This window comes from Piliocolobus tephrosceles, chromosome 5, assembly GCF_002776525.5.
Source record: "Piliocolobus tephrosceles isolate RC106 chromosome 5, ASM277652v3, whole genome shotgun sequence".
NCBI lineage: Eukaryota > Metazoa > Chordata > Mammalia > Primates > Cercopithecidae > Piliocolobus > Piliocolobus tephrosceles.
The window spans coordinates 2,819,888-2,841,484 of record NC_045438.1 but is presented as its reverse complement, the minus strand read 5'-3'; the positions used below and the strand labels follow the sequence as shown (position 1 = coordinate 2,841,484).

The window sequence follows — 21,597 nt, the reverse complement described above, 5'->3', positions numbered from 1 at the left end:
TCCCTTCCCTTCCCTTTCCTTCCCTTCCCTTCCCTTCCCTTCCCTTTCCTTTTTTGTGATGGAGTCTTGCTCTGTCGCCCAGGCTGGAGTGCAGTGGGATGACCTTGGCTAGTTTTTGTCTTTTTAGTAGAGATGGGGTTTTGCCATGTTAGCTAGGCTGGTCTCGAACTCCTGACTTCAGGTGATCCACCCACCTCAGCCTCCCAAAGTTGGAATAATATCTTAAAATGAAGAGCAGAGAATTTGGAAAATAATTAGTTCTTCCAATGAGTATGGCATGACTCTCCAGCTCCTTTACTTTATTGTGTTGGGGGATAGTGCACTATTTTGGCTTTCAGAGATGACAAACATGCTGACGTACCCAGTCCCATTTTATTATAATAAATTTAGGATGACTTCAGCAACATCTTCTATGAACTGGCCAGAGCTATTAAAAGGCTAAATCTGCTTTTTCCTAATTTAAATTCAGTTGACGCTTCAGTCTGAGATCTCTAGCTTATCTGGTCTTCATTAAGAGCCTGTTAAATGATGGCAAAAGTATTACATTTTGGACATTTACACCATTACATATAATATTAATTGCCCGAGTGTACTAATTAGCTGATTAGCATAACTGTTCTTTGTATATATATCATTTCACTGACTCAAGAGCCTGCATTTTGACTAGGATTAGGAATGGAGAAAAAAATAATTTTTGTGTTATAAAGGAAAGAGTCATCCAAGCTTCCATGGTCGTCAGCATTCTTTTGAGAGTTCCCTCAACTAAAATTCTTTCAGTCACACCTTGTCTTCAATCACTCAAAAGGACTTGAGTGCTCATTAGTAGGCTTCTCCAACCAGTTTTTGGTGCTGGGCATAGTGTTGAAGGAGGGAAATGTAATGAACTCACTCAGCATTGCAGATAGGATCAATTGATCTTCCAGGCAGCAAATACTTGATCAGTTCTTCTCATACTTACCCACATCTTTATGTGGAGATGTCTGAAATCAGTGAACAGCAGCAACTTAGCCAAGTAAGATACCAACAGAATGTGCTATAATTATAAAGACATTTTATCTGCCTACATTAAGACCCAGAATAATTTGTGGGCATGAGGGCTCAGGCTAATTAACAAGATTGTTTTTTATTCTTCAGTAATTCTAAAGTCATATACCCTCTGTTATCAAGTGAATGCAGAGTAAGATCCCAATGCAAATACTTAAGTTTGTAGATATAAAATACAAATATTTGCTTAAAGTTTATATAATGTAACAAAAAGAAAATTGAGATGGTTTTGTTATCAACACAGAATGATTCCAATTTATTATTTTGGTGCCCAGGACTACTGAGTGTGACGTGATCATTCGTAATAGCTCACACTGGGAGATCTGAGTGGTGAGAAAGCTAAGTATTCTGGGAGTCAGACCACTGAAGTACTGCAATGAAAATATTTGAAAATAGGTGACTTCCTTTATGAAAATCAAAAATAAAGGCTATTTCTAGCATGAATAGTGTATTATTTGAAAAGTCTAAGTCTTTGTTTTCTGAATATTGCCAATAGAAATGCTGATAAAACTCATAGAAATTTCCAAATATGGCACCCAAACCTTTAATATTATACGTTACATACTTCCTTGTTTTGCTGTTTATTTAGATTTGTGCTTTATTTTCATTTTAATCAGTTTATGCTCTCCAAATATTTGGGGAAGGTAAATCCTTATTGTCAAATCTTCCTGCAGTGTAACAAGGATAATTTAATATTCTTGTTCATATTTATTCAATACCTAGTTCTCCCTAAGTGCTTATTCAGTTTTAACAATCAGCTTATGTGTTGGTAACAAATTTCTGTTGATCACTCACTTGAGTAATTTCTTGCACAATGGCATGGCTAAGACTTATATTTGTTTTTGTGTTCATTTTCAGTGTTGATATCCCTTGCTGTGTAAATAAGACCATTGTGAAGGAAGAGTACAATTTTTCGTAGGTGTGTGTTGAAGGAAGTTTAAGTACTTGCCATTGAAAAACACCATTAAGAGATTATTAACTAAGAAACTGATACTCTGATGTTGCTAGTATAGGATGTAGTATATATATATATATATATATGTATACTTAGTAAAGGATATATTCATATAGGATATCCTAAAAGATATCCAGTATTTAATCTAGTATAGAAGTCTGGGAAAATATTGAGAAAAAGATAATCAAATATGAAGATATTTCAAAATGATTTTAACTTGATTTATAAATAATTGGGAATGTATAGTAACATAAGAAATGATTATGTGTATCAGAGTATAAACCTTTAGATCTGAGAGTCCTCAGAAATTACCTTGTTCAGCTCCTTAATATGAGAGATGAGGGAAAATGACCCAGATGTATCCAATGCCACAGTGCAAGGGAGTGACAGATTTGAGGTGTGAATAAATAACTCAATTACTAATTAATGCTCTTCCACTTGAAAATGACTCCTTGGGTTCTTAAAAATGATAACTTAGTAAATTTATTAGGAAAATATCAGGGCACAATCAGTGTTTTTTTTCCTTGTCAGATCAGATGAGTATTGGTTGGCATTATGACCCAGCAAAATGGTGACGGTGCTTGAACTACATTCTAAAATTTGTAGTTTCAGAGAGAATTGGTGGGAATTAATATCTAATTGTCCAAAGACAGGTGTGATTATCTGAAGTTCTTTTTATCTGGCTTAACTCATCTTTTGTTTCTATGTGTAATGTCTTTTTGTCCATTTACTGAACAAAAGGCTTGGATAAAGAATCTTATCAAAATCCTTTTATTCCATTATTTGTGATATGTGGGAATGTCTATTACAATAAAGTCAGTGACAGTTATTTTTCAATGTAACTTGCCTATGCTGACTCCCTACTCCATTGCGATGTATGTCTATGTTAGGAGAGCTTGATTAATATAGTTCCCATTATTTCTCCAGTTATTTATTCATTTTACTTAGGGCAAAGAAGGGTAGTTTACCTGATTAGAGAATTTGGGAAAAATAAGCTCATTTCTGCATCAGTCCCACCTTTTTCTTTCTCTTCGGGGCTAGCTGGCCCAGGAAGAAAAATTCTCCACCATGCCAGCCGGAGGGAGGAGAGCTTCTGTTGTTTAGTGTTGCCTGTAACAAGGTGGTAAAATCTGCCTAATTCTTGGGTTTAGTTTGCAGGTTACTCATGGTTCTCAAAATAACCTGTGCCCTCTAACTCAGTCTCATGGGTAATAAATGTATATTTTTATCTATCTTTCTTCCTTATAAGAAAGACTTTGCTAAGTTTTCAATTTAGCAAAAACGAGGACCCTACTCAGAGATCTCAACAAATGCTCCTGGCATAGACCAACAAAATCATAACTCACAAAAATATGATATCTTAAAATTAGCTTAAAAATATAGGGAGAAGTAAACTCCCATTTTCCCCCTTTTCAGTCAATTATATTAGTGAACTCTTGAGTGAGTGAGCCTCTGAGGTTGGTTATATACGAAGAGATTTCGCACTAGGACACCTTCTTGGTGCTGCAGTCCCTATCTGGTTCTGTATGATGAGATCCTTCATTTCCTACCTTCTGAAAGTCTATGCTGAGCCTTCTCTCTCTCGGGAATCTATCAACCTTGTACATCCAGTATTGCATAGAATCCTGACTATCTCACACCTGCAAGCTTCTTCCTGAAAAGAAGTTCACCATTTAATTTTTATTTACTCCTATGCCCATGTTTTCTCTCCTTCCCCTAAAACTGTGTTCTCATTGGAGTTTCTCTCTCTCTGTCTTTCTGCCTTTCTTATACATTTCTATATTTCTTCCCTCAGATCTCCACACGCGCATATAACATAAACACATGTATCTATATCTCTGTATAGTATAGTCTTATATTTTGTACTGTAGAAAATAATGAGTGATTTGCGGTGAATAACTCATCCACTTTGCAATGTATATCTCTATTTCTATAGAGATATATATCTGCTATTACTCTTTAGACTCAACGGAGAAGAGTTACTGAAACTGACAGCCTAGAGAAACTGACAGCCTACCTCACTTCACCCTCAACCGTTGAAGAGGGAAGCCAATAATACAAACGGAGAGCCCATTGCAATTTGCCAGACTGCAGTGCTTGATGTTGAGGTATAGTTGCAAATTTGATTTTTTGAGAAGAAAATACGTGCTACTAAGTATTTGATGAGCTTCAGTGAAGAGTCATCTTTCTTTATCTGTTGCACCTTCTTTTTCTGACTACAACTTTTAATATTTTATATCCTATAAATCTTCACTTGGAGTATAGTGAAAAGCAACATTTGAAATTTCTTTCCTTTGGAGCCATACTGTTAGAAAAGGAGAGATTTTACAAAAATGTAGAAAATGGTCAGTGGCTCATTTGGCAAAGCAGTATGAAGTGATAGGAATTGTTTCTAGTATGCTGAACGGCAGACCAAATTTAACAGTGTTGGAGGAATCTTGTTTATAAGATCTTAAAATTCAGATCATCTATTGAGGTCAAATTAAACTAGCTTAGCAAGTTTTAACTGCAACACTGGCATTACTCAGCTTCAAGGACAAAGACTAAAGTCAATTAAAACACTGAGGCAAAGTTCATTGCCAATCAACTGTGTTGAGAGGATGTCAAGTAAATTGCTCTGTGATGGGCTGAAGAAAGGCAACTTAGTGCAGGGTAACAGAGGACCTCTGCTAAGCAGAGCTCAGTTCCTGTCTGTATTAGCTTCAAACATTTGAGAAACAACTTAGATCAGGTTGATGTGAGGATAAGTGGGTGATCAAGAAAAATATCCAATTGATTGAGAGGTGAATGCAGAGCCTAAAGCTGTATCTGTCCTAATGGGGAGCAAGAGAGTTTTAAAAATTAATCTTTGGTTTCATTTAACATATTAGTGCTAAAATATCAGCTGGAAATGAGCTATTCACTATGTGTTGACATTTCAGGCCATGAAGGTACTGGGGTAACACAAATATACCCTTCAAATGCTGATACAATTGAGTGACATTTACATGGGAGAAAGACGTTGAAACCATATTTTCCCCTCTCTTAAGGTTATGCACCAAGGTTAGGGAATTAAATAATGGCCTTTTCTAAGGAGTTTTTAATTTATAATGTTTAGTTTTGCTCCAAGGGCTTGTTGAACATTAAGACTAATATCCAAATTGACCCCAGGACCTGAGGGCTTTCAGATCCTCTTTAATGATGATAAAGCACTCTCAGGGCAGTTTTGTGTAACCTTTTATCAACCTTAACCAAAAGGATAAGCTGAAGCTGAGTCATGTCTCAGAGCTGATGATGACAAACAACAGTGGTTCTAAAACTTTGTCATATTTTTTTAAATTTTAGCCAAATTACAGAGCAAACAGTTCTTTATGCATGTAATTATTTCCTTCCAGGACAGAGGTCACATATAGCATCCTTGGAGCTCAAATAGCTTATACGTAGGTTTTGTTTGTCCTTTTCAGTTTGATAAACATTGAGATTGTTTAAAAAGTTCTCCAGACCTTCAGATTATTTTGAAAAATGAGAAGCCCTGGTACCACTCTTGCCACTTCCCTCATGGCAATGGCTTGATGAAGTTGAGTTGTGTTGCACATCCTATCAGAGAAGCTACTTTCCTGGGTGGTGCCACTCCCTACCATGTGGTCCCATGTGTTAGACCAGCTGCCTTACTTACTTTACCTGAGTGGCCTTGTAGATACTTGAATTTGTGACCATGCTTTTGACAATGTAGCACTCATGACTGCCTGGTCTTCAAATTGTCTCCTGTAGACCTTTTGTCTATCTTGCCAGTAACATCAATTTCCTATATATTTCAAAAATAAAATACTAGGACAGATGAAAAAAATCAATCCTTATTTCCCTCACTAGCAACTGTGTCAGACTTTGCCATCTTGACCATTTTTATTTTAAAAATTTACAGCATCTGTCATATTGGTGTGGTGGGTGGTGGTGGAGAATGTGAGAAGATTAAATAAGAAGAAATTGGTATACTGACATTCTTCTTTGTGTAATATAAGATTAGCTAAATAAGTAGAAGTTAGGAAATAGGAATATTTACTTGGTATAAAACAGTATTCATGTTGTCCTTTGGGTTTCTGTCTCGTATTCTAACAGTGCTTTGATATGTTGGTCTTTCTCTTGAGATCTAACTAACCTGTGTTACTTTTCTGCCTTTCATCTCTCTGGCAATGTGTTACATTTAATGATTAAATTTCAGTGGATATATGTGTGAACACCTTAGGCAAGCTGCTCTATGGGGAAGGAACTCTCCTAACAGTCTTATTTTTCTTTGACTTACCAAGTAGCAAAACTCCGACTTGCTGCTCTGGTTCAGTGAGTGGAATAAATTAGGGTTAGGCATATCTGTATTGAAATTCCAGTATTGATGGTGACCCAGTGTTAAACTGATTCCAATTTATTGCCTGTACTACATTATTCTTATGTTTTAGTTTTTAGTTGAATCTTTAACATTCTGTTCAACCAGACATTGATCAACATGATCTTTAATGTATGGATGAGGAAGGAATGTTAATTGCCCTTTCTTTTTGTCTTAGAAACACATAAACACATACAATGAGTATGAAAGCATCCTAATCTTATTGTCATCTCTTTTAAAGAGGACTTATACCTAATACTTTCTTACAAAAATTAACATGATTATAGAAGTTACCCCTCCAATTTAGACATTTTCCGGTCTGATTTCAAGATTTCAAATAACACCAAAACCTGAAGATGATAAGATAAAGTATCCCCCCACACATTAGAAATTTGATTAGTTACTTGTTAATATTATATTTTGGAAAACAATGGTGGTATTTATTGAGTTTTGCAATATGTATTGTAGGATGGCTGGCGACGCAAATTGGGAGACTTGGTAGGTGAAAATATCTTGATCATTTGCTTAAAACCCAAATTTACCCTATAGGAGAATAAAGCCAGAGACAGCATATTCCATGAGACACAAGTAAATCTGAGAGGAAAGCAAATAGTTTGCACAGTAAGAAACAGAATTTTTTAAAAGTACATTCCAAGGTTGGAGATGTATAAATACCTTGAACACGGAGACTAGTTTTTTTCATCTGTGAATCTCCAGGGCTGAGCCCCATGCTGATCTATGGGGAAGCACTCAGTAACTGTCAGGTGAATACCTTGAATATGGTAGTGTGGGGAATTAGGCTGCTACTAAGATTTCTAGGGACAGACAAGCCCAGTGAGAATGCTTGTCTCCCAAGGACCTGCTACTAATAATAAGTGTCCTTCAGACAATGTAAAAATGAAATGGAAACATGTTACTGTTGCTGTAATAAAATATGCTTGTTAATTTAAAGACCAGTTGAACTCAGTGAATTTTAAGAGACCCAGATATGGGCAAGCCTTGAAAACTCTGCTGGCTGATGCAAAAGCAACTAGAAACTGAAGATACAAAAATTATTTAAGAAAGAATAGGATAAGTTAATGCTGGAAGAGCACAGAATTTTAGAGCTCTTGAATGTACGTTCTAGCATAGTGCAAATGAATGTTAGACATGATACTAAGGATAATACTGATTAAAGGCTTTGCACATCAGTGATAGAGTTCTTTATAATCTAGATTAGTGGCTTTCAAAGTTTTCTGAACACTAGGTATATCCCCTTAGATAGATGCATATACATATAAGTGAAAAAAACATGATTATAGAGGGTTTCTCCCAACCAGAGACATTTTTTAGATTGATTTCAACATTTCAAATAAACTCATGATCACACTCACCCAGTTACTCTGTGATAATTCTTTTCCCTTCTCTTTTAGAATTTTAACTTAAAAATAGGTTGGTTTCATTAAATTGATTTTATGACTCACTAATAGGTTGTAAAAACCTATTCGTGAGTCATAACTTTCATAAGTTTGAAAATCACTGTAGTAGAGCCACCAAAAGCTAAGAAACTAAGTTGATACAAATGTTTGGTTTTGTTTATTTTTCCTTAAAGCAGTGCTTACTAGACGCCTTGAAAGTACTTAGTCATTCAGTCTTCCTTGGCTTATTTGGTTAATATGTGGTAATCATTGATAAGCACACCTGTGGGAGGCAGGATTCTAAGATGATCCCCAAGATTTCCCATCCCCTCCCCCAACTGATGTTCCTCCTTTGCAGAAATCTCTGGAATGGTGAATTGTATTTTTACTTTGGTGGTAAAAATAACATAAAAGATTATGTTAATGGAATAGTTGATGCTAAGATAAGGAGATTTATCTAGTGGTCTGAACAAGAAAGGAAATAAAAACCGAAGGGAATCACATGACACTTTTAAAAGCAGAGTTTTCTCTGGCTAATGGCAGAAGAAAAAGTCAGAGATTCAAAGCATGAGAAGAATTTCATGCTCCATTACTGATTTGAAGATGGTGGGGACCACAAGGCAAGGAATGTGGGCCTTCTCTAAGAGTACCTCTGACTGATAGCCAGCAAGAAAACAGGGAACTGAGTCTTACAAAGTCAAGAAATTAAATTCTGTCAAAAATGAGAATAAGCTTAAAAAATAGATTTTGTCTTGTACCTTCAAGCAAAGAACCTTGTCTAACACATTGATTTTAACCTTGTGAGTCCTTAGCTGAGAACCCAGCCAGGTGACATCTGACTTCTGACCTACAGAACTGTGAGCTAGTACATTCATGGTGGTATATGCTATAAATCTGTGGTAATTTGTTTTGAAGCAATAGAAAATTAATATACTAACAAAAGTACTGTGCCATTCTTGATCATAAAACATTCTGTTTAGCATATTATCCCTACAAGGCAAGAAACTATTGAATACATTTTAGAATATTATAAAGACCAGTATTAAACAAGGAAGATTTTCTTTATTCTTCAATCATTCTGCTTAATTGAGGAGTTGCTTTGTGAATATTTCTGTCAATAATAATTTTTCCATTTAAAAAACATGCCTCAGATTTATTTATTTATTTATTTATTTATTTATTTTTATTTTATTTTTTTTTATCATACTTTATGTTCTAGGGTACATGTGCACAATGTGCAGGTTTGTTACATATGTTTACATGTGCCATGTTAGTGTGCTGCACCCATTAACTCATCATTTACATTAGGTATGTCTCCTAATGCTATCCCTCCCCAGAAGATTTAAATGTCAAAAATTTATAGACTAGATACTGGCCTGAGTTTATACATGAAGATGACATACATAAAGAGTAGAAACTTGTTCAATGTGGCAAACCTACAAAATGATGGAACTGGCTACAACACAGATATTGGATTAATTTATTCTTTGATGCATACACTTATTCATTACTATTTATCATACTATTTATAATAAAATAAGTAAAAATATTTTACTTATTTTTATTAAGTAAAATATATACTATATATTATAATTATATATTATGTATATACATGTGCATAGATATACATACATGTTATATTTCACAGGTTTTTAAAAAGCTTGGAAGAACCATATTATAGTGAAAGTATTTTATAATGTCTAAACATGAATGTAAGCTTCATTAGAGAAGTGCTTTTTCTGTTTTGACCACCACAATATTCTGTGGACCTAGAACAATGTTTTTTATGATAAATAGTATTGAATAAATGTATGCATCAAAAAATTAATTAATCCAATATCTGTGTTCTAGCCAGTTGCATGATTTTGTAGGTTTGCCACATTGAGCAAGTTTCTACTTTTTATGTATGTCATCTTCATGTGTAAACTCAGGCCGGTATCTAGTCTATAAATTTGACATTTAAATCTTCTGAGGCATGTTTTTTAAATGGAAAAAATTATTATTGACAGAAATATTCACAAAGCAACACCTCAATTACATATATTATATAATTATATATTATGTATAATATAATATAATATATAATATAATCATAATATATAATTATATCATACATATATTTTAATATTTATTATATTTATATATTACATATTAATTAAATATATTAATGTATAATTATATTTTATTATAAATAATATAATAATATATAATATAACTATAATATATATAATATTAACATATAACATAATGTTATATATATTAACATATAATATAATATGTTATATATAATTAGCATATATGTTATATATAATACATATCATGTTTATCATATATTATACTTATTTTTATATTATCATATATTATATTTATTTTTATGTTTATATATTTATCATATATTTATCTATATGATAAATATAATTATATTTATATAATATATAATATCATATATTATATACAATATATCATATAATATATAATATATGATTTATCATATATAATATATATAATATACAATATATCATATATTATGATATATAATATATGAGAAATTATTTATCATATCTAATATATAATATATAATATGTTATATCATATCTAATATAGTATATAATATATCATATCATATATTATATATTTTATATCATACATCATATATTTATATTATGATACATATCATATATAATATACTATAAAATATATCATATAATATATAACATAATATAATATATCATAATATATTATAATATATAAAATTATATATAATAGTACACAATTATATATATAATAGTATACAAACTAAGGACATATAGCTTAATGCTCTATAGCAAAGAAAACCTTGAGTAAACACCAAATACAGCAAAACATGATAGATAATACTCCAGGGCCCTTCATAGACCCAGTCTTAAACATTAGCTATCCTATCCCTGATAGTCATCCTTTTCTTGAAGTTTATGGCAATCTCTTCTTGATTTTATTATCTTACCATCCAAGCTGGCATTCCTAAACGCGGTTTTTGAAAAACTTTATAAAAATAGACTATATAGTATGTATTCTTTTGTGTCTGAGTCATCTCAACATGAAAAGTTTGTGAGATTTGTCTACGTTACTTTGTTCATTTTCACTGCTGTGTAGCATTTATGTGAATATCACAATTTCTTGTCAATTTCATCTGCCAGGCCTTTGGGTTGCTTCCTGTTTTACTGTATGAACATTCTTATACCTGCCTTTTGTGTGTTTATGTGCATGCATTTGTATTATTTGCCCAGGAGTAGAATTGCTAGTCAGATGGCATGAGTGCATCTTTAGTGGCAATTATAAATGTATTTTCCCCAATAGTTATGGACAGATTCTAGAATGACCCCCAATAAATTCCACTTCCTGGGGTCTATACCTTTGTGTGATTTTCTTCCCTTGAGTGTGAGCAGAACCTGCGACTTGCTTCTAATCAATGGAACGTGGCAAATGTGAGGAAAAGTCACTCTCTTGATTAGATTACTTTATATAGCAAAGGTGAGAGGATGTCACCTTCATGACTGTTATGTTATATCAGATTCTATCTGAATAGACTGGAATAAGACACTCTTATTGGCTTTCAAGAAGTATGATGTCATGTTGCAAGAGGGCCTATAGACACGTTCATGTGGTAAGGAACTTTGGGCAGCCTCTATGAACTCTCAAGTGGTCTCTAGCTGACAGCTAGCTGTAACAGGAGACCTCAATCTATAAGGAAATACGTATGTTTTTTTTTTTTTTTTTTGAGACGGAGTCTCACTCTGTCGCCCAGGCTGGAGTGCAGTGGCCGGATCTCAGCTCACTGCAAGCTCCGCCTCCCGGGTTCCCGCCATTCTCCTGCCTCAGCCTCCCGAGTAGCTGGGACTACAGGCGCCCGCCACCTCGCCCGGCTAGTTTTTTGTATTTTTTTTTTTAGTAGAGATGGGGTTTCACCGTGTTAGCCAGGATGGTCTCGATCTTTTGATGAACAAAGTTTCAAATCTATTAATCTTTTCCCCTTATGGTTGTTGCTTTGTGTGTTTTCATCTTCCCTGAAATAATGAATATATTCTTCTATATTTATGAGTTTTGTTGTTTTAGTATATAATTTATATTCATAATGTAACCATAGTTTATTTTGTGTCAAGTGTGTAATGGAGGTCATCTCCTTTTTTCCTTATGGTATAAATATCTGATTGGTCGACAACAGACATATGAAAAAATGCTCATCATCACTGGTCATCAGAGAAATGCAGATCAAAACCACAATGAGATACCATCTCACACCAGTTAGAATGGCCATCATTAAAAAGTCAGGAAACAGCAGGTGCTGGAGAGGATGTGGAGAAATAGGATCACTTTTACACTGTTGGTGGGAGTGTAAACTAGTTCAACCATTGTGGAAGACAGTGTGGCGATTCCTCAAGGATCTAGAACTAGAAATACCATTTGACCCAGCCATCCCATTACTGGGTATATACCCAAAGGATTAGAAATCATGCTACTATAAAGACACATGCACACGTATGTTTATTGCGGCACTATTCACAATAGCAAAGACTTGGAACCAGCCTAAATGTCCATCAATGATAAACTGGATTAAGAAAATCTGGCACATATACACCACGGAATACTATGCAGCCATAAGAAGTGATGAGTTCATGTCCTTTGTAGGGACATGGATGAAGCTGGAACCCATCATTCTCAGGAAACTATCACATCAGAAGGACAGAAAACCAAACACCACATGTTCTCACTTATAGGTGGGAAGTGAACAATGAGAACGCTTGGACACAGGGTGGGGAACATCACACACCTGGGCCTGTGGTGGGGTGAGAGGAGGGAGGAGGGGAGAGGGATATCATCACGAGAAATACCTAATGTAAATGTTGAGTCATAATGGGTGCAGCACACCAACATGGTACATGTATACATATATAACAAATCTGCACGTTGTATACATGTACCCTAGAAATTAAAGTATAATAATAAAAAACAAAAACAAAAACAAAATACCTGATTGGCCGAGCACTGCCTGTATCTATTCCCCCTGTCTGCAAAGCTATTTTATTATAAATTGACTGTAAATAGATAAGTGTGTGTTAGTGGGTCTCTGCCCCATTGTCTATTGTGATATTATCTTTTATTTTCTTTGTTTTTTTTTGAGACAGAGTCTCGTTGTGTCACCCAGGCTGGAGTGCAGTGGCACGATCTGGGCTCACTGCAACCTCTGCCTCCTGGGTTCAAGTGATTCTCCTGCCTCAGCCTCCCGAGCAGCTGGGACTACAGGCGCCTGCCACCACGCCCTGCTAATTTTTGTATTTTTAGTAGAAGTGGGGGTTCACTATGTTGGCCAGGCTGGTGTTGAATTCCTGACCTCATGATCCGCCTATCTCAGCCTCCTAAAGTGCTGGGATTACAGGCATGAGCCACCGCGCCTGGCCCTGTGATATTATCTTTTCAAATATTGCTTTGCTCCATTCATTCATGTGTTTTTTCCCCTTAAATTTCAGTTGCATGGATAGTAGATCTTTTCATTGTCTTTTATCCTTTCTCTATGTCTGTTGTCCCTTTGTGTTTAGCTTTAAATATATTATTTGTCTTATATTTCAGTTCACTGATTCTTTCTTCGGTTGTTTCTAATCTGTAATCACATCGATCTGTTAAATTCTTAATTGTGGCTATTTTATTGCATTATTTCTTGTCTAGAATTTCCACTTGATTAATTTTTATGTTTTCTAGTTCTTTACTGACATTCTCAGTCTTATCTTTTATCTCTTTATGTGAAGACACTTATTTTAAAGCCTGTGGAGGACAGTGCCTTAATCTGTAGACTGTAAAGGTGTGTTTCTCTTGTATTTTATTCCTGCTGATTTTCTACCATACACATGGCTCCACATATGGACAAGATAATTTTTATTTTGAGGCTGACATTATGTTAGTAATATTGCATGAAGAAACAATTCAATGCTTAGAATCATGACATCTTCCTTTTGAGAGAATTTGTATTTATTTCTGCCTGGAGATCTAACACTCTGAAAGTTGGAGCCACTTGCTCTCAGAGATCACCTTAAAACAGTTTCAGGAACTGATAAGATTCAAAGTTAGGCTATAGTTCTTATAAGACCTATTTCCATTACTAATTTACCTTTATTCCTAGATTCTAGCCCTTTAGAGTCAAAATCCACAGTGAGGTGAGTTCACTAACAGATCCCACTTCATGGATCTGATCCTGGACTTCAATCACTGTCTCTTATCCTCAAGAGACCATCCGAAGCTTTGCTCAGTCCCTTGGTCTCTCAGTGACTCCTTCTACAATCATTCAATGCCCTCAGGGGGAAATTAGCACCAAACATGGACTCACTTTCCTGGGTCTCTGTACTTCTCCAGTTTGTGTTTTAAAAAGTTTTCGTTGGGCTGGGCATGGTGGCTCATGCCTGTAATCCCAGCACTTTGCGAGGCCGAGGTGGGCGGATCACGAGGTCAGGAGATCGAGACCATCCTGGCTAACACGGTGAAACCCCGTCTCTACTAAAAATACAAAAAATTAGCCAGGTGTGGTGGCAGATGCCTGTAGTCCCAGCTACTCGGGAGGCTGAGGCAGGAGAATGGCGTAAACCTGGGAGGCGGAGCTTGCAGTGAGCTGAGATCGTGCCACTGCACTCCAGCCTGGGCGACAGAGCGAGACTCCGTCTCAAAAAAAAAAAAAAAAAAGTTTTCATTGTCTTTAATACCTTCAAGCAACCTTAAAAAATTTTGTCCAGTTTCTTTAGGTATTCTCAACTGGAAAGTTGGCTCAAATTACTTATCATTACCAGAATTAGATGTTTTCAAAGCTTTTAGTTTATTGTGTTTATCTTATTAAAATGAGTGCTCATGAGAAAAACTTGGTTTTGAATAGCAGGATACATGTTGATATATGTTTTTGAGTTGAGTATCAGATTAGTCCCTTCTTAAGTGAGAATTTTTGAATTGGTTTTCCCTAGAAAAATATTCTGTTTGAGATGATCTCTCTCCCAAACTAAAATAAACTATTTTTTATTTTATTAAAAAAAATAGTAAAACTTGTAAGCTACCTAAAGCTGTAGTCTTGACTTCCTTTTTTAGAGTATTGCCTTAAGAAGAACTCTAGACAGATTGATTGATACCCTTTTAATTACCACCCAATCACTTTGGGGATAGTAGTTGATCATTGAATTTGCATCTGCTGTATTTCCTTTGGAGATCATTCTATGTATATTATAATCTTGACATGGGTACATTAAAATTTAATTTTCAGTTTTTCGTAATTAAGCTCATAATATATAACAGAAAATAATTTGTGATTTTGCTGAGGCATGAACTTGACTCATGTGCTCTTTGAGGCTGGTGTGGTGCTTGAGGAAAGTCACCTGTTAGCCAGTGACTGGGCAAGCTGGCTACCTAGACCTTTCCTCTCACTCAGATACACTGTGCAGATTTGTGCTTCTCTATAATGATATTTTAAAGTGTAAGGATAGTGAAAAGTTCCAGGAACTATCTAATCTAAATGTCAAGAGCCTAGTGTGTTTCATTTTAATTAGTAAAGAGAATGTGGTTTCCTCACTTAAGTTTTAAAATCTTACCACAGCTTTTGCAGACAAACAGTTGGAACATTGGGTAGCAAAAACATCTTGAAGAAATGAGCCTGTAAACTGAAAATTGTATGAGAAACTCTATCCTAATCAGCTTTGAAAGCCAACCACGTTAGACCATTTGTAAACACATGCATCTTTATGTAGAAACATCTTGGCATTCTCTCTCTAATATATGAAAGTAAGAGGAAAGTGACTTCCTATCATTCAAAACAGGCATATTGAGATTTAGAAGGCAAAATAAATTCTGATCTTGGGCACTAATAGTTAAATTCTTAAAATAGATTTTGATAAGTTAGTTAAAAAAGCTCTTTACTAGTACAGTATTGTAAAACTGTTACCAAAGTATTGAGCCGTTTAATCTAATTTTCTTCTTTCTTGTGTAATTTCTGAGATTGTATAGACGCTTAATAAAAATCTTAGGGAATAGGGGTTTAGGGTTCATTGAATTTTCCGATTAATTGGTGCTCAAGAGTATCATATTTTTATATTGATGGAAATAAAAAAAAATTGCATCCACTTGACTAACTTAGTAAAATAAACTGAACGTAATTGAATTTCCTCTTTTGATTATGACACTTACAATAAATGATTCATAGTGGTCATTCAGAGCACCAAAGTCTCCTGTGTTGTCTAGAAAACTGAACTCAGTGGAAATAATTTCCTCAAATTGTGTGATATTAGTGTGTCTCTTGTAATTTCACTTTGTCCTTTAGAGTTGTAGATCAGAGAATGTAATGGCATGCAAATAATGGTTAATAGAGATAGGACATCCATGTATTGGGAATAAAGTTATTTATATTAATTTGGGGGAGTAAAATATTCACTTTTTAGACAAGAACAAAAATAATGAAATTAAAATATTTAATTGTATCTAAAACATAATTTACATCATTTGATATTAGTGTAAATTTGGTGGCATTTTTGGCTTGTTAAATGACTGATGCTTAATAGGTAATTGGAGAAGCTATGGCAGCAATTTCCTGTAATAGCTTACAAGCTGTGTCTAATTTCTCCTTGGGGGAGAATTTCAATTGTGTATTGGTCCCCAAATATGGACAAATTTGGCTGCCAGTTCTTTCTTGAATTTGATATTCACTTTTCTAGTGAGCTTGCAGTTTTCATGTGTTTATCACAATTAATATTTTTTTCTTCAACTTTTAAGTTCTGGGGTACATGAATCACATTTTTTTTTATGTGAAGAAATAACAAAATCCTATGATATTTTTGTAACCGGCAATTAATGTCTAGGTTTTAGAAAAATTAACGGCAAACATAAAAGCAAATCTCTTTGCTAGAAGTCTCTGAGTTCAGCTGTCAGTGCTAACAATCATCAGCATCATAATTATTCAATAAAGAGCTTTTGGGAGCCTGCTGTTCTGCTGTGTGTCAGGCACAAGGACGAGCAGCCTTTCTGCATACATTGTGGAGCATGGTCAACAGGGCTCTGGATCTCACAAGTTTATATTACATAATCAATGATACCATTTTCTACATGTATACGTACATACAGGATTTCTATATTTCAAAAGCTTTTAGCATCTTACTTGATCCTCAGGAGATAAAACGTTTTGAACTTGAAGTTTAGAAATTTGCTAAGGTTCTTCATTATGTTACTGCTATGGTGTCCAGTGTTGTGTCGTGAGTTTTCTAGTCACTCGAAAGATTATTAATTTTCCTACCCTGTGTGACACACAGGAGATATCTAAGGTGACAGTGGGGGCTTTTTTTGTTTTCTTGTTTTAGTTCAGTATAGTGGCTAAGAACACAAATATTGGACACTGTCCTAGTTCTCTCAAATTTTGAATGAATGAATTATTTAGCTCGATGGAGCCTTAGCTTCTTCACCAATAAAATAGGTAAAATGGGGGGTACTAAGATTTAACTCATAAGACTGTGAGAATTTATCAGTGATGACCCTTGTTGTTCTGATATTTCTTGTGCTGCTTACCAGATTACTTTGCCTCTGAACTGACCAGTTCAGGAGCTGTTTCATCAGCAGAAAAATGTGTGGTCAAAACCACTCTTCCCTGCACAATCTAACTTCGTTAGCACAGAATATTTTTTAAAAATAATATTGTATTTAACAGAAGGAAAATTTTAAGGTTCAGTGAAAAACCAGCCAACCAAATTATTTCTGTTCAGGGATTCCAAAGTGGTAAAGAATGAAGGTCTTGGATACAGAGATGGTAAGAAATTACAGCTGTCCCCCACTACATTAATTCTACTGGCTTCCAAAACAGGAAATAGGTTGAACTATCTACCTGAAACAGTAATTGCGGAATCCTTCTGATATTTTTCAGATTGTGCACTTGAAACTTATGCCTGATTCTCCCCCAACCTTCCTTAATCTGGTGCTCATCTTGTTTTATACCCTATATTCTATCCTGTGTATGACCTCACACATGCGTCTTTGGCCTTTGGTTTGTTTGTTTTTGCCGATGGTGTCCCTGTCCTTGTCTTTGGCTTCCCTCCCTCCTTTTTCACTGTGTGATCCTCAGCTGAATCCACAGCATGAGCTTTTTCAGCACCAGCCCAGGGCTTCTCAAACCTTAGGCACACAAATCACCTTGCCGTATTGTTAAAATTAGATTCTGATTCAGTAGGTCTGGAGTAGAGCCCGAGATTCTGTATTTCTAAGAAGTTTCCAGGAGCTGCTGATGCCATTGGTTCTGGGACCACACTTCCACTAGCAAGACTCACTTCAGCTAGTGTACTGGTTCTCATCACCCACTGCAACCCAGTCTTAGCCCCTAATTCTAGCCACGCTGACTAGTCACAAACTGCTTCTGCTTATGGGAAAGTCTGTTGAATGTGTGTGTGATGTCTATAAAAATCAAACTGAACTGAATCCACCTTATGTGACTTTCAAGGGGGCAGAGGAAGGACAATCTTTGAAGTCTTAGTCTACTGTGGAACTATCAGATCATTAAAAGTTACAGCTTTTATGACTTTTATGCAAATATAACTACAGTTCTTTAGCAACTGGCCATATATCTTAGAAATCAAATACATTACTATTCATTTAAAATATGCTAAGATAGAAGGACTAAAATTTTGTTCCTAGCCATTCTGTTAGACCCGAATAATATAGCCAAGATGGAATTGCAGCTGTTGCAGGCCCACACTCATTGAAAAGATTGAGCATCTGAACCAAAAGAAACCTGTAACGCTCATGAGATTTCTGAGCATGCCTGTTTCCCTGTTGATGGTCATAGGAGGAAATGCATGCATTTGGAAATGTCATTGAGGTTGGAATCATGTTTTTCTTTTTCAAAATTACTTCTATGAAAGAAAGAAATAATAATGTTTCTGGGACTGTAAAAGTTGTATTCATTGATTTTGGAGTCAACTTTCTATCGGCCCAAGTTATCACAGACAATGCTAGGCTTTTGAGTGCCCAGTGTCCACTAACTTTCTCATTTAGGTAGGATGACTATTTTTGTTCCAAATTGCCATACTGCAATAAGGTAGTTTATATGTAGATTCAGATGTTAATATTTCATGAATTCACAAATATTCCATGTCATTGCCCCAATTTATGCCACCTTGTGGTTCAAGTTTATATATTATGATACAACGTAAAAGGACAAGTAATTTAGGGGAAAATCTTATCTTTTTTGACCTTCACAGAAAAATGTAATATACATGTAAGCGACAGAAGTGCAACCAAGGCTTTAATTCTGCTTCATTTGTAACAGTTATTTTTCCACAAGCAGATTGCATTGTATATATGTTACTGTCTGACCCAAGTTGTGCTTCCAGGACTGTCATTTATTTGCTAGGTATTAAGTTTGCAAGAAAGCAATATAAAGCTGCTCTCAGCCATTAGCTGGGGGAGAAAAAGCTGTGTGTTTTACATCAGTGAATTTGGAAAGGGCAATATATTTAGTTACCTGTTTGTGAGGTGATTATACAATTGCTCTGTGTCTTTTTATGTAGTGATCAATCGAGAAGGCTTTAAAAGCTTATTTGAATTTATGACTGTTGCCTGGCCCTCCTCTGGCTTTATATTAAGCAAGGTAAACAGGGTGAATTCACCCATGTGGGCTCACTGTTTGACAGCTTACTGGGGCTTGCACTCATTGTTGCAGGCTCTGCAGTCACTCCGCATGAAAATGCTCATTAACAACATGACAAAGGCTTAGCTGTCCTCCAGGAACTTCTTCCTAATCAATGCCTTTGTGGCTGATCTCTTTAGAGCTCCACAGCCTGCAGACTAGAACATGCTCAGCAACCAGATTCCAAGTCACAGGCACAGTAATTTGCAATGACATTCTGAACATGTCAGGTGAAGGGGTCAGCCTCCAGGGCTGTGCGCAGCTAAAAGTTATTCAACAAATTAGTCTGAAGCATTGAGTTTTCTTTTTTCCTCTTATCTTATTCTAGAAAAGATATCAGACCCCCAAAACAAATGTTTTTTATTTTACCCATGAGGCATAATGATGTTAGTGTTTTATGTAAAAAAAGAATATTAATAAAGTTTTCCTTTCTGTAGCCAAAAGCAAGAAGCACTAAGCATGCTTCTGTCCATTTTCTTAAGATACAGACTGAATCAACAAAGTCTTATGCAACAGGACCTTACAGCCTTTAAAGCCTAATATATAGGTCTCTATTTAGAGCCCATGGTTCAGATATATAATAACTATAGGAATTATAAAGTTAAGTTATAAAGCTCCCTTTGTGTCACTATTCTAAATAAGAGACGTTCATGTAGCATCTCTGAACTAGAAAGATAGGTTAAACCCTGCTTGAAAGTAGGTTAAAAATCTTCTGACCAAAAAAGTAAAATTTTCTGGGCTGTAAGATCCATATGCATTCTAAAATCGAATCTCAAATTATTCTATCTGGAATTATTCAAATTATAAAACAATCATAAATGGTAAATGATACTTAGCTTACTTTACATTTGAGGAGGCCTAGCTACATAGCTGGTAAGACTACATAGCTAGTAAGCAAGGAAGTTATTCTATCAATAATAAGTGATTATTTTGAAACTTTTATTGATTTATGTTCTATCAGTTTTTTCCTTAATGGCAGATATAATTTTTTTTGCAGATTTTCTCTTTCTTATAGGAAGTAGATGACCTTTGTGACTTGATTCTAATTTGTGAGAGGATGTGAGCTAGTTCCTCTTTTTGAGGATTTTTGTTGTATTTGCGATTCTGGCGTTTCTTCACGATAGCAATCTAGGCTGGTTTGGGGAAGAAGGAGAAGACCTGGGATTTCCTTTAAGAACACTTGTCAGGTGTTCTTTTTTTTTTTTTTTTTTTTTTTGCTTTTACCACCTTTTCCATTCCAGAAAGATGTGTCATGAGAAGTAAAGAATTAAGAGTTTTCAACTGGCCCGAGGAGAAGGAACAGTCTCATTTACTGTGCTATATGGCATCATAAATCAGCAAGAATAATGCCGGTGTGACTGTAATCTGGTATTAATTTGGACACTAAAATCTTAATGCTTTCCTGGCTAACCCTCAGAAATACTGAAGGACAATCTGAAACGATGTCACTGGCGCACTCTGAGTCCCTCTGGAGGTGCGTGTTTGGGAATTTGGAGAGTCCCTCTGCAGGTGGGTTGTGTTAGGTTTATGGATGATTACAAATGCCATCAATGAGTAATCCAAGGGCTAGGAAAATGGTGCATTGAGTGTCTTCAACAGTTCATCCTTCATTTTTTCTTAATGCTGAATCAAGTCTCTGTTCCACTCAGGTATATAAAAAATCCTGAAAACAAGAATGCCGAAATATTTATGAAAAATATAGGTTTATACTTTTCTTTATGGATGGATAGATTCACATTATTTGCTAAAAGAACCAAATCAACATTCTTTTCTGCCACCTCGTTTTTTTAGACTTGCCCTGTGGGTGACTATTCCTGTCTGGATTATGTATTCTGGACTATGTACGTAAGACTCAATACAGACTTACCCTGAGTCTTGTCTCTTCTTCTCATTGACTAAACTGATGCTATCAAGAGTGACATACTAATCCTATGAGGAAAATGTTTTGTAGAAGAAGAACTGACACTAATAGAATCTGTATAATTTGATAAGAGAGCAGACACATGTAAAATTAGTTTTGGCTGAGCCCATAAGAAGAAGTTTCAAGTACCCTCACATTTCAAAGTGAGGCACTAGACCCCCAGGAGAGGCCTTATAAAGAAAGTGGTAAGAATCGTGGCTACTCTCATCTGGAGCGGGGAGTGGGTGTGTGTATCTGTGTATGTATGTGTGTGTGTGA

The 21,597-nt window shown here is 35.3% G+C and overlaps 1 long non-coding RNA gene across 1 annotated transcript in view; it reads left to right on the top strand.

Moving 5' to 3' along the window:
* Positions 1 to 21,597, top strand: part of LOC111547283 — a 337,398-nt gene that overhangs the window by 288,327 nt on the left and 27,474 nt on the right. The window contains exon 5 of the long non-coding RNA XR_002733077.1: positions 3,936 to 4,107. This is a non-coding gene — a long non-coding RNA (uncharacterized LOC111547283). The remainder of the gene's footprint in view (positions 1 to 3,935; positions 4,108 to 21,597) is intronic.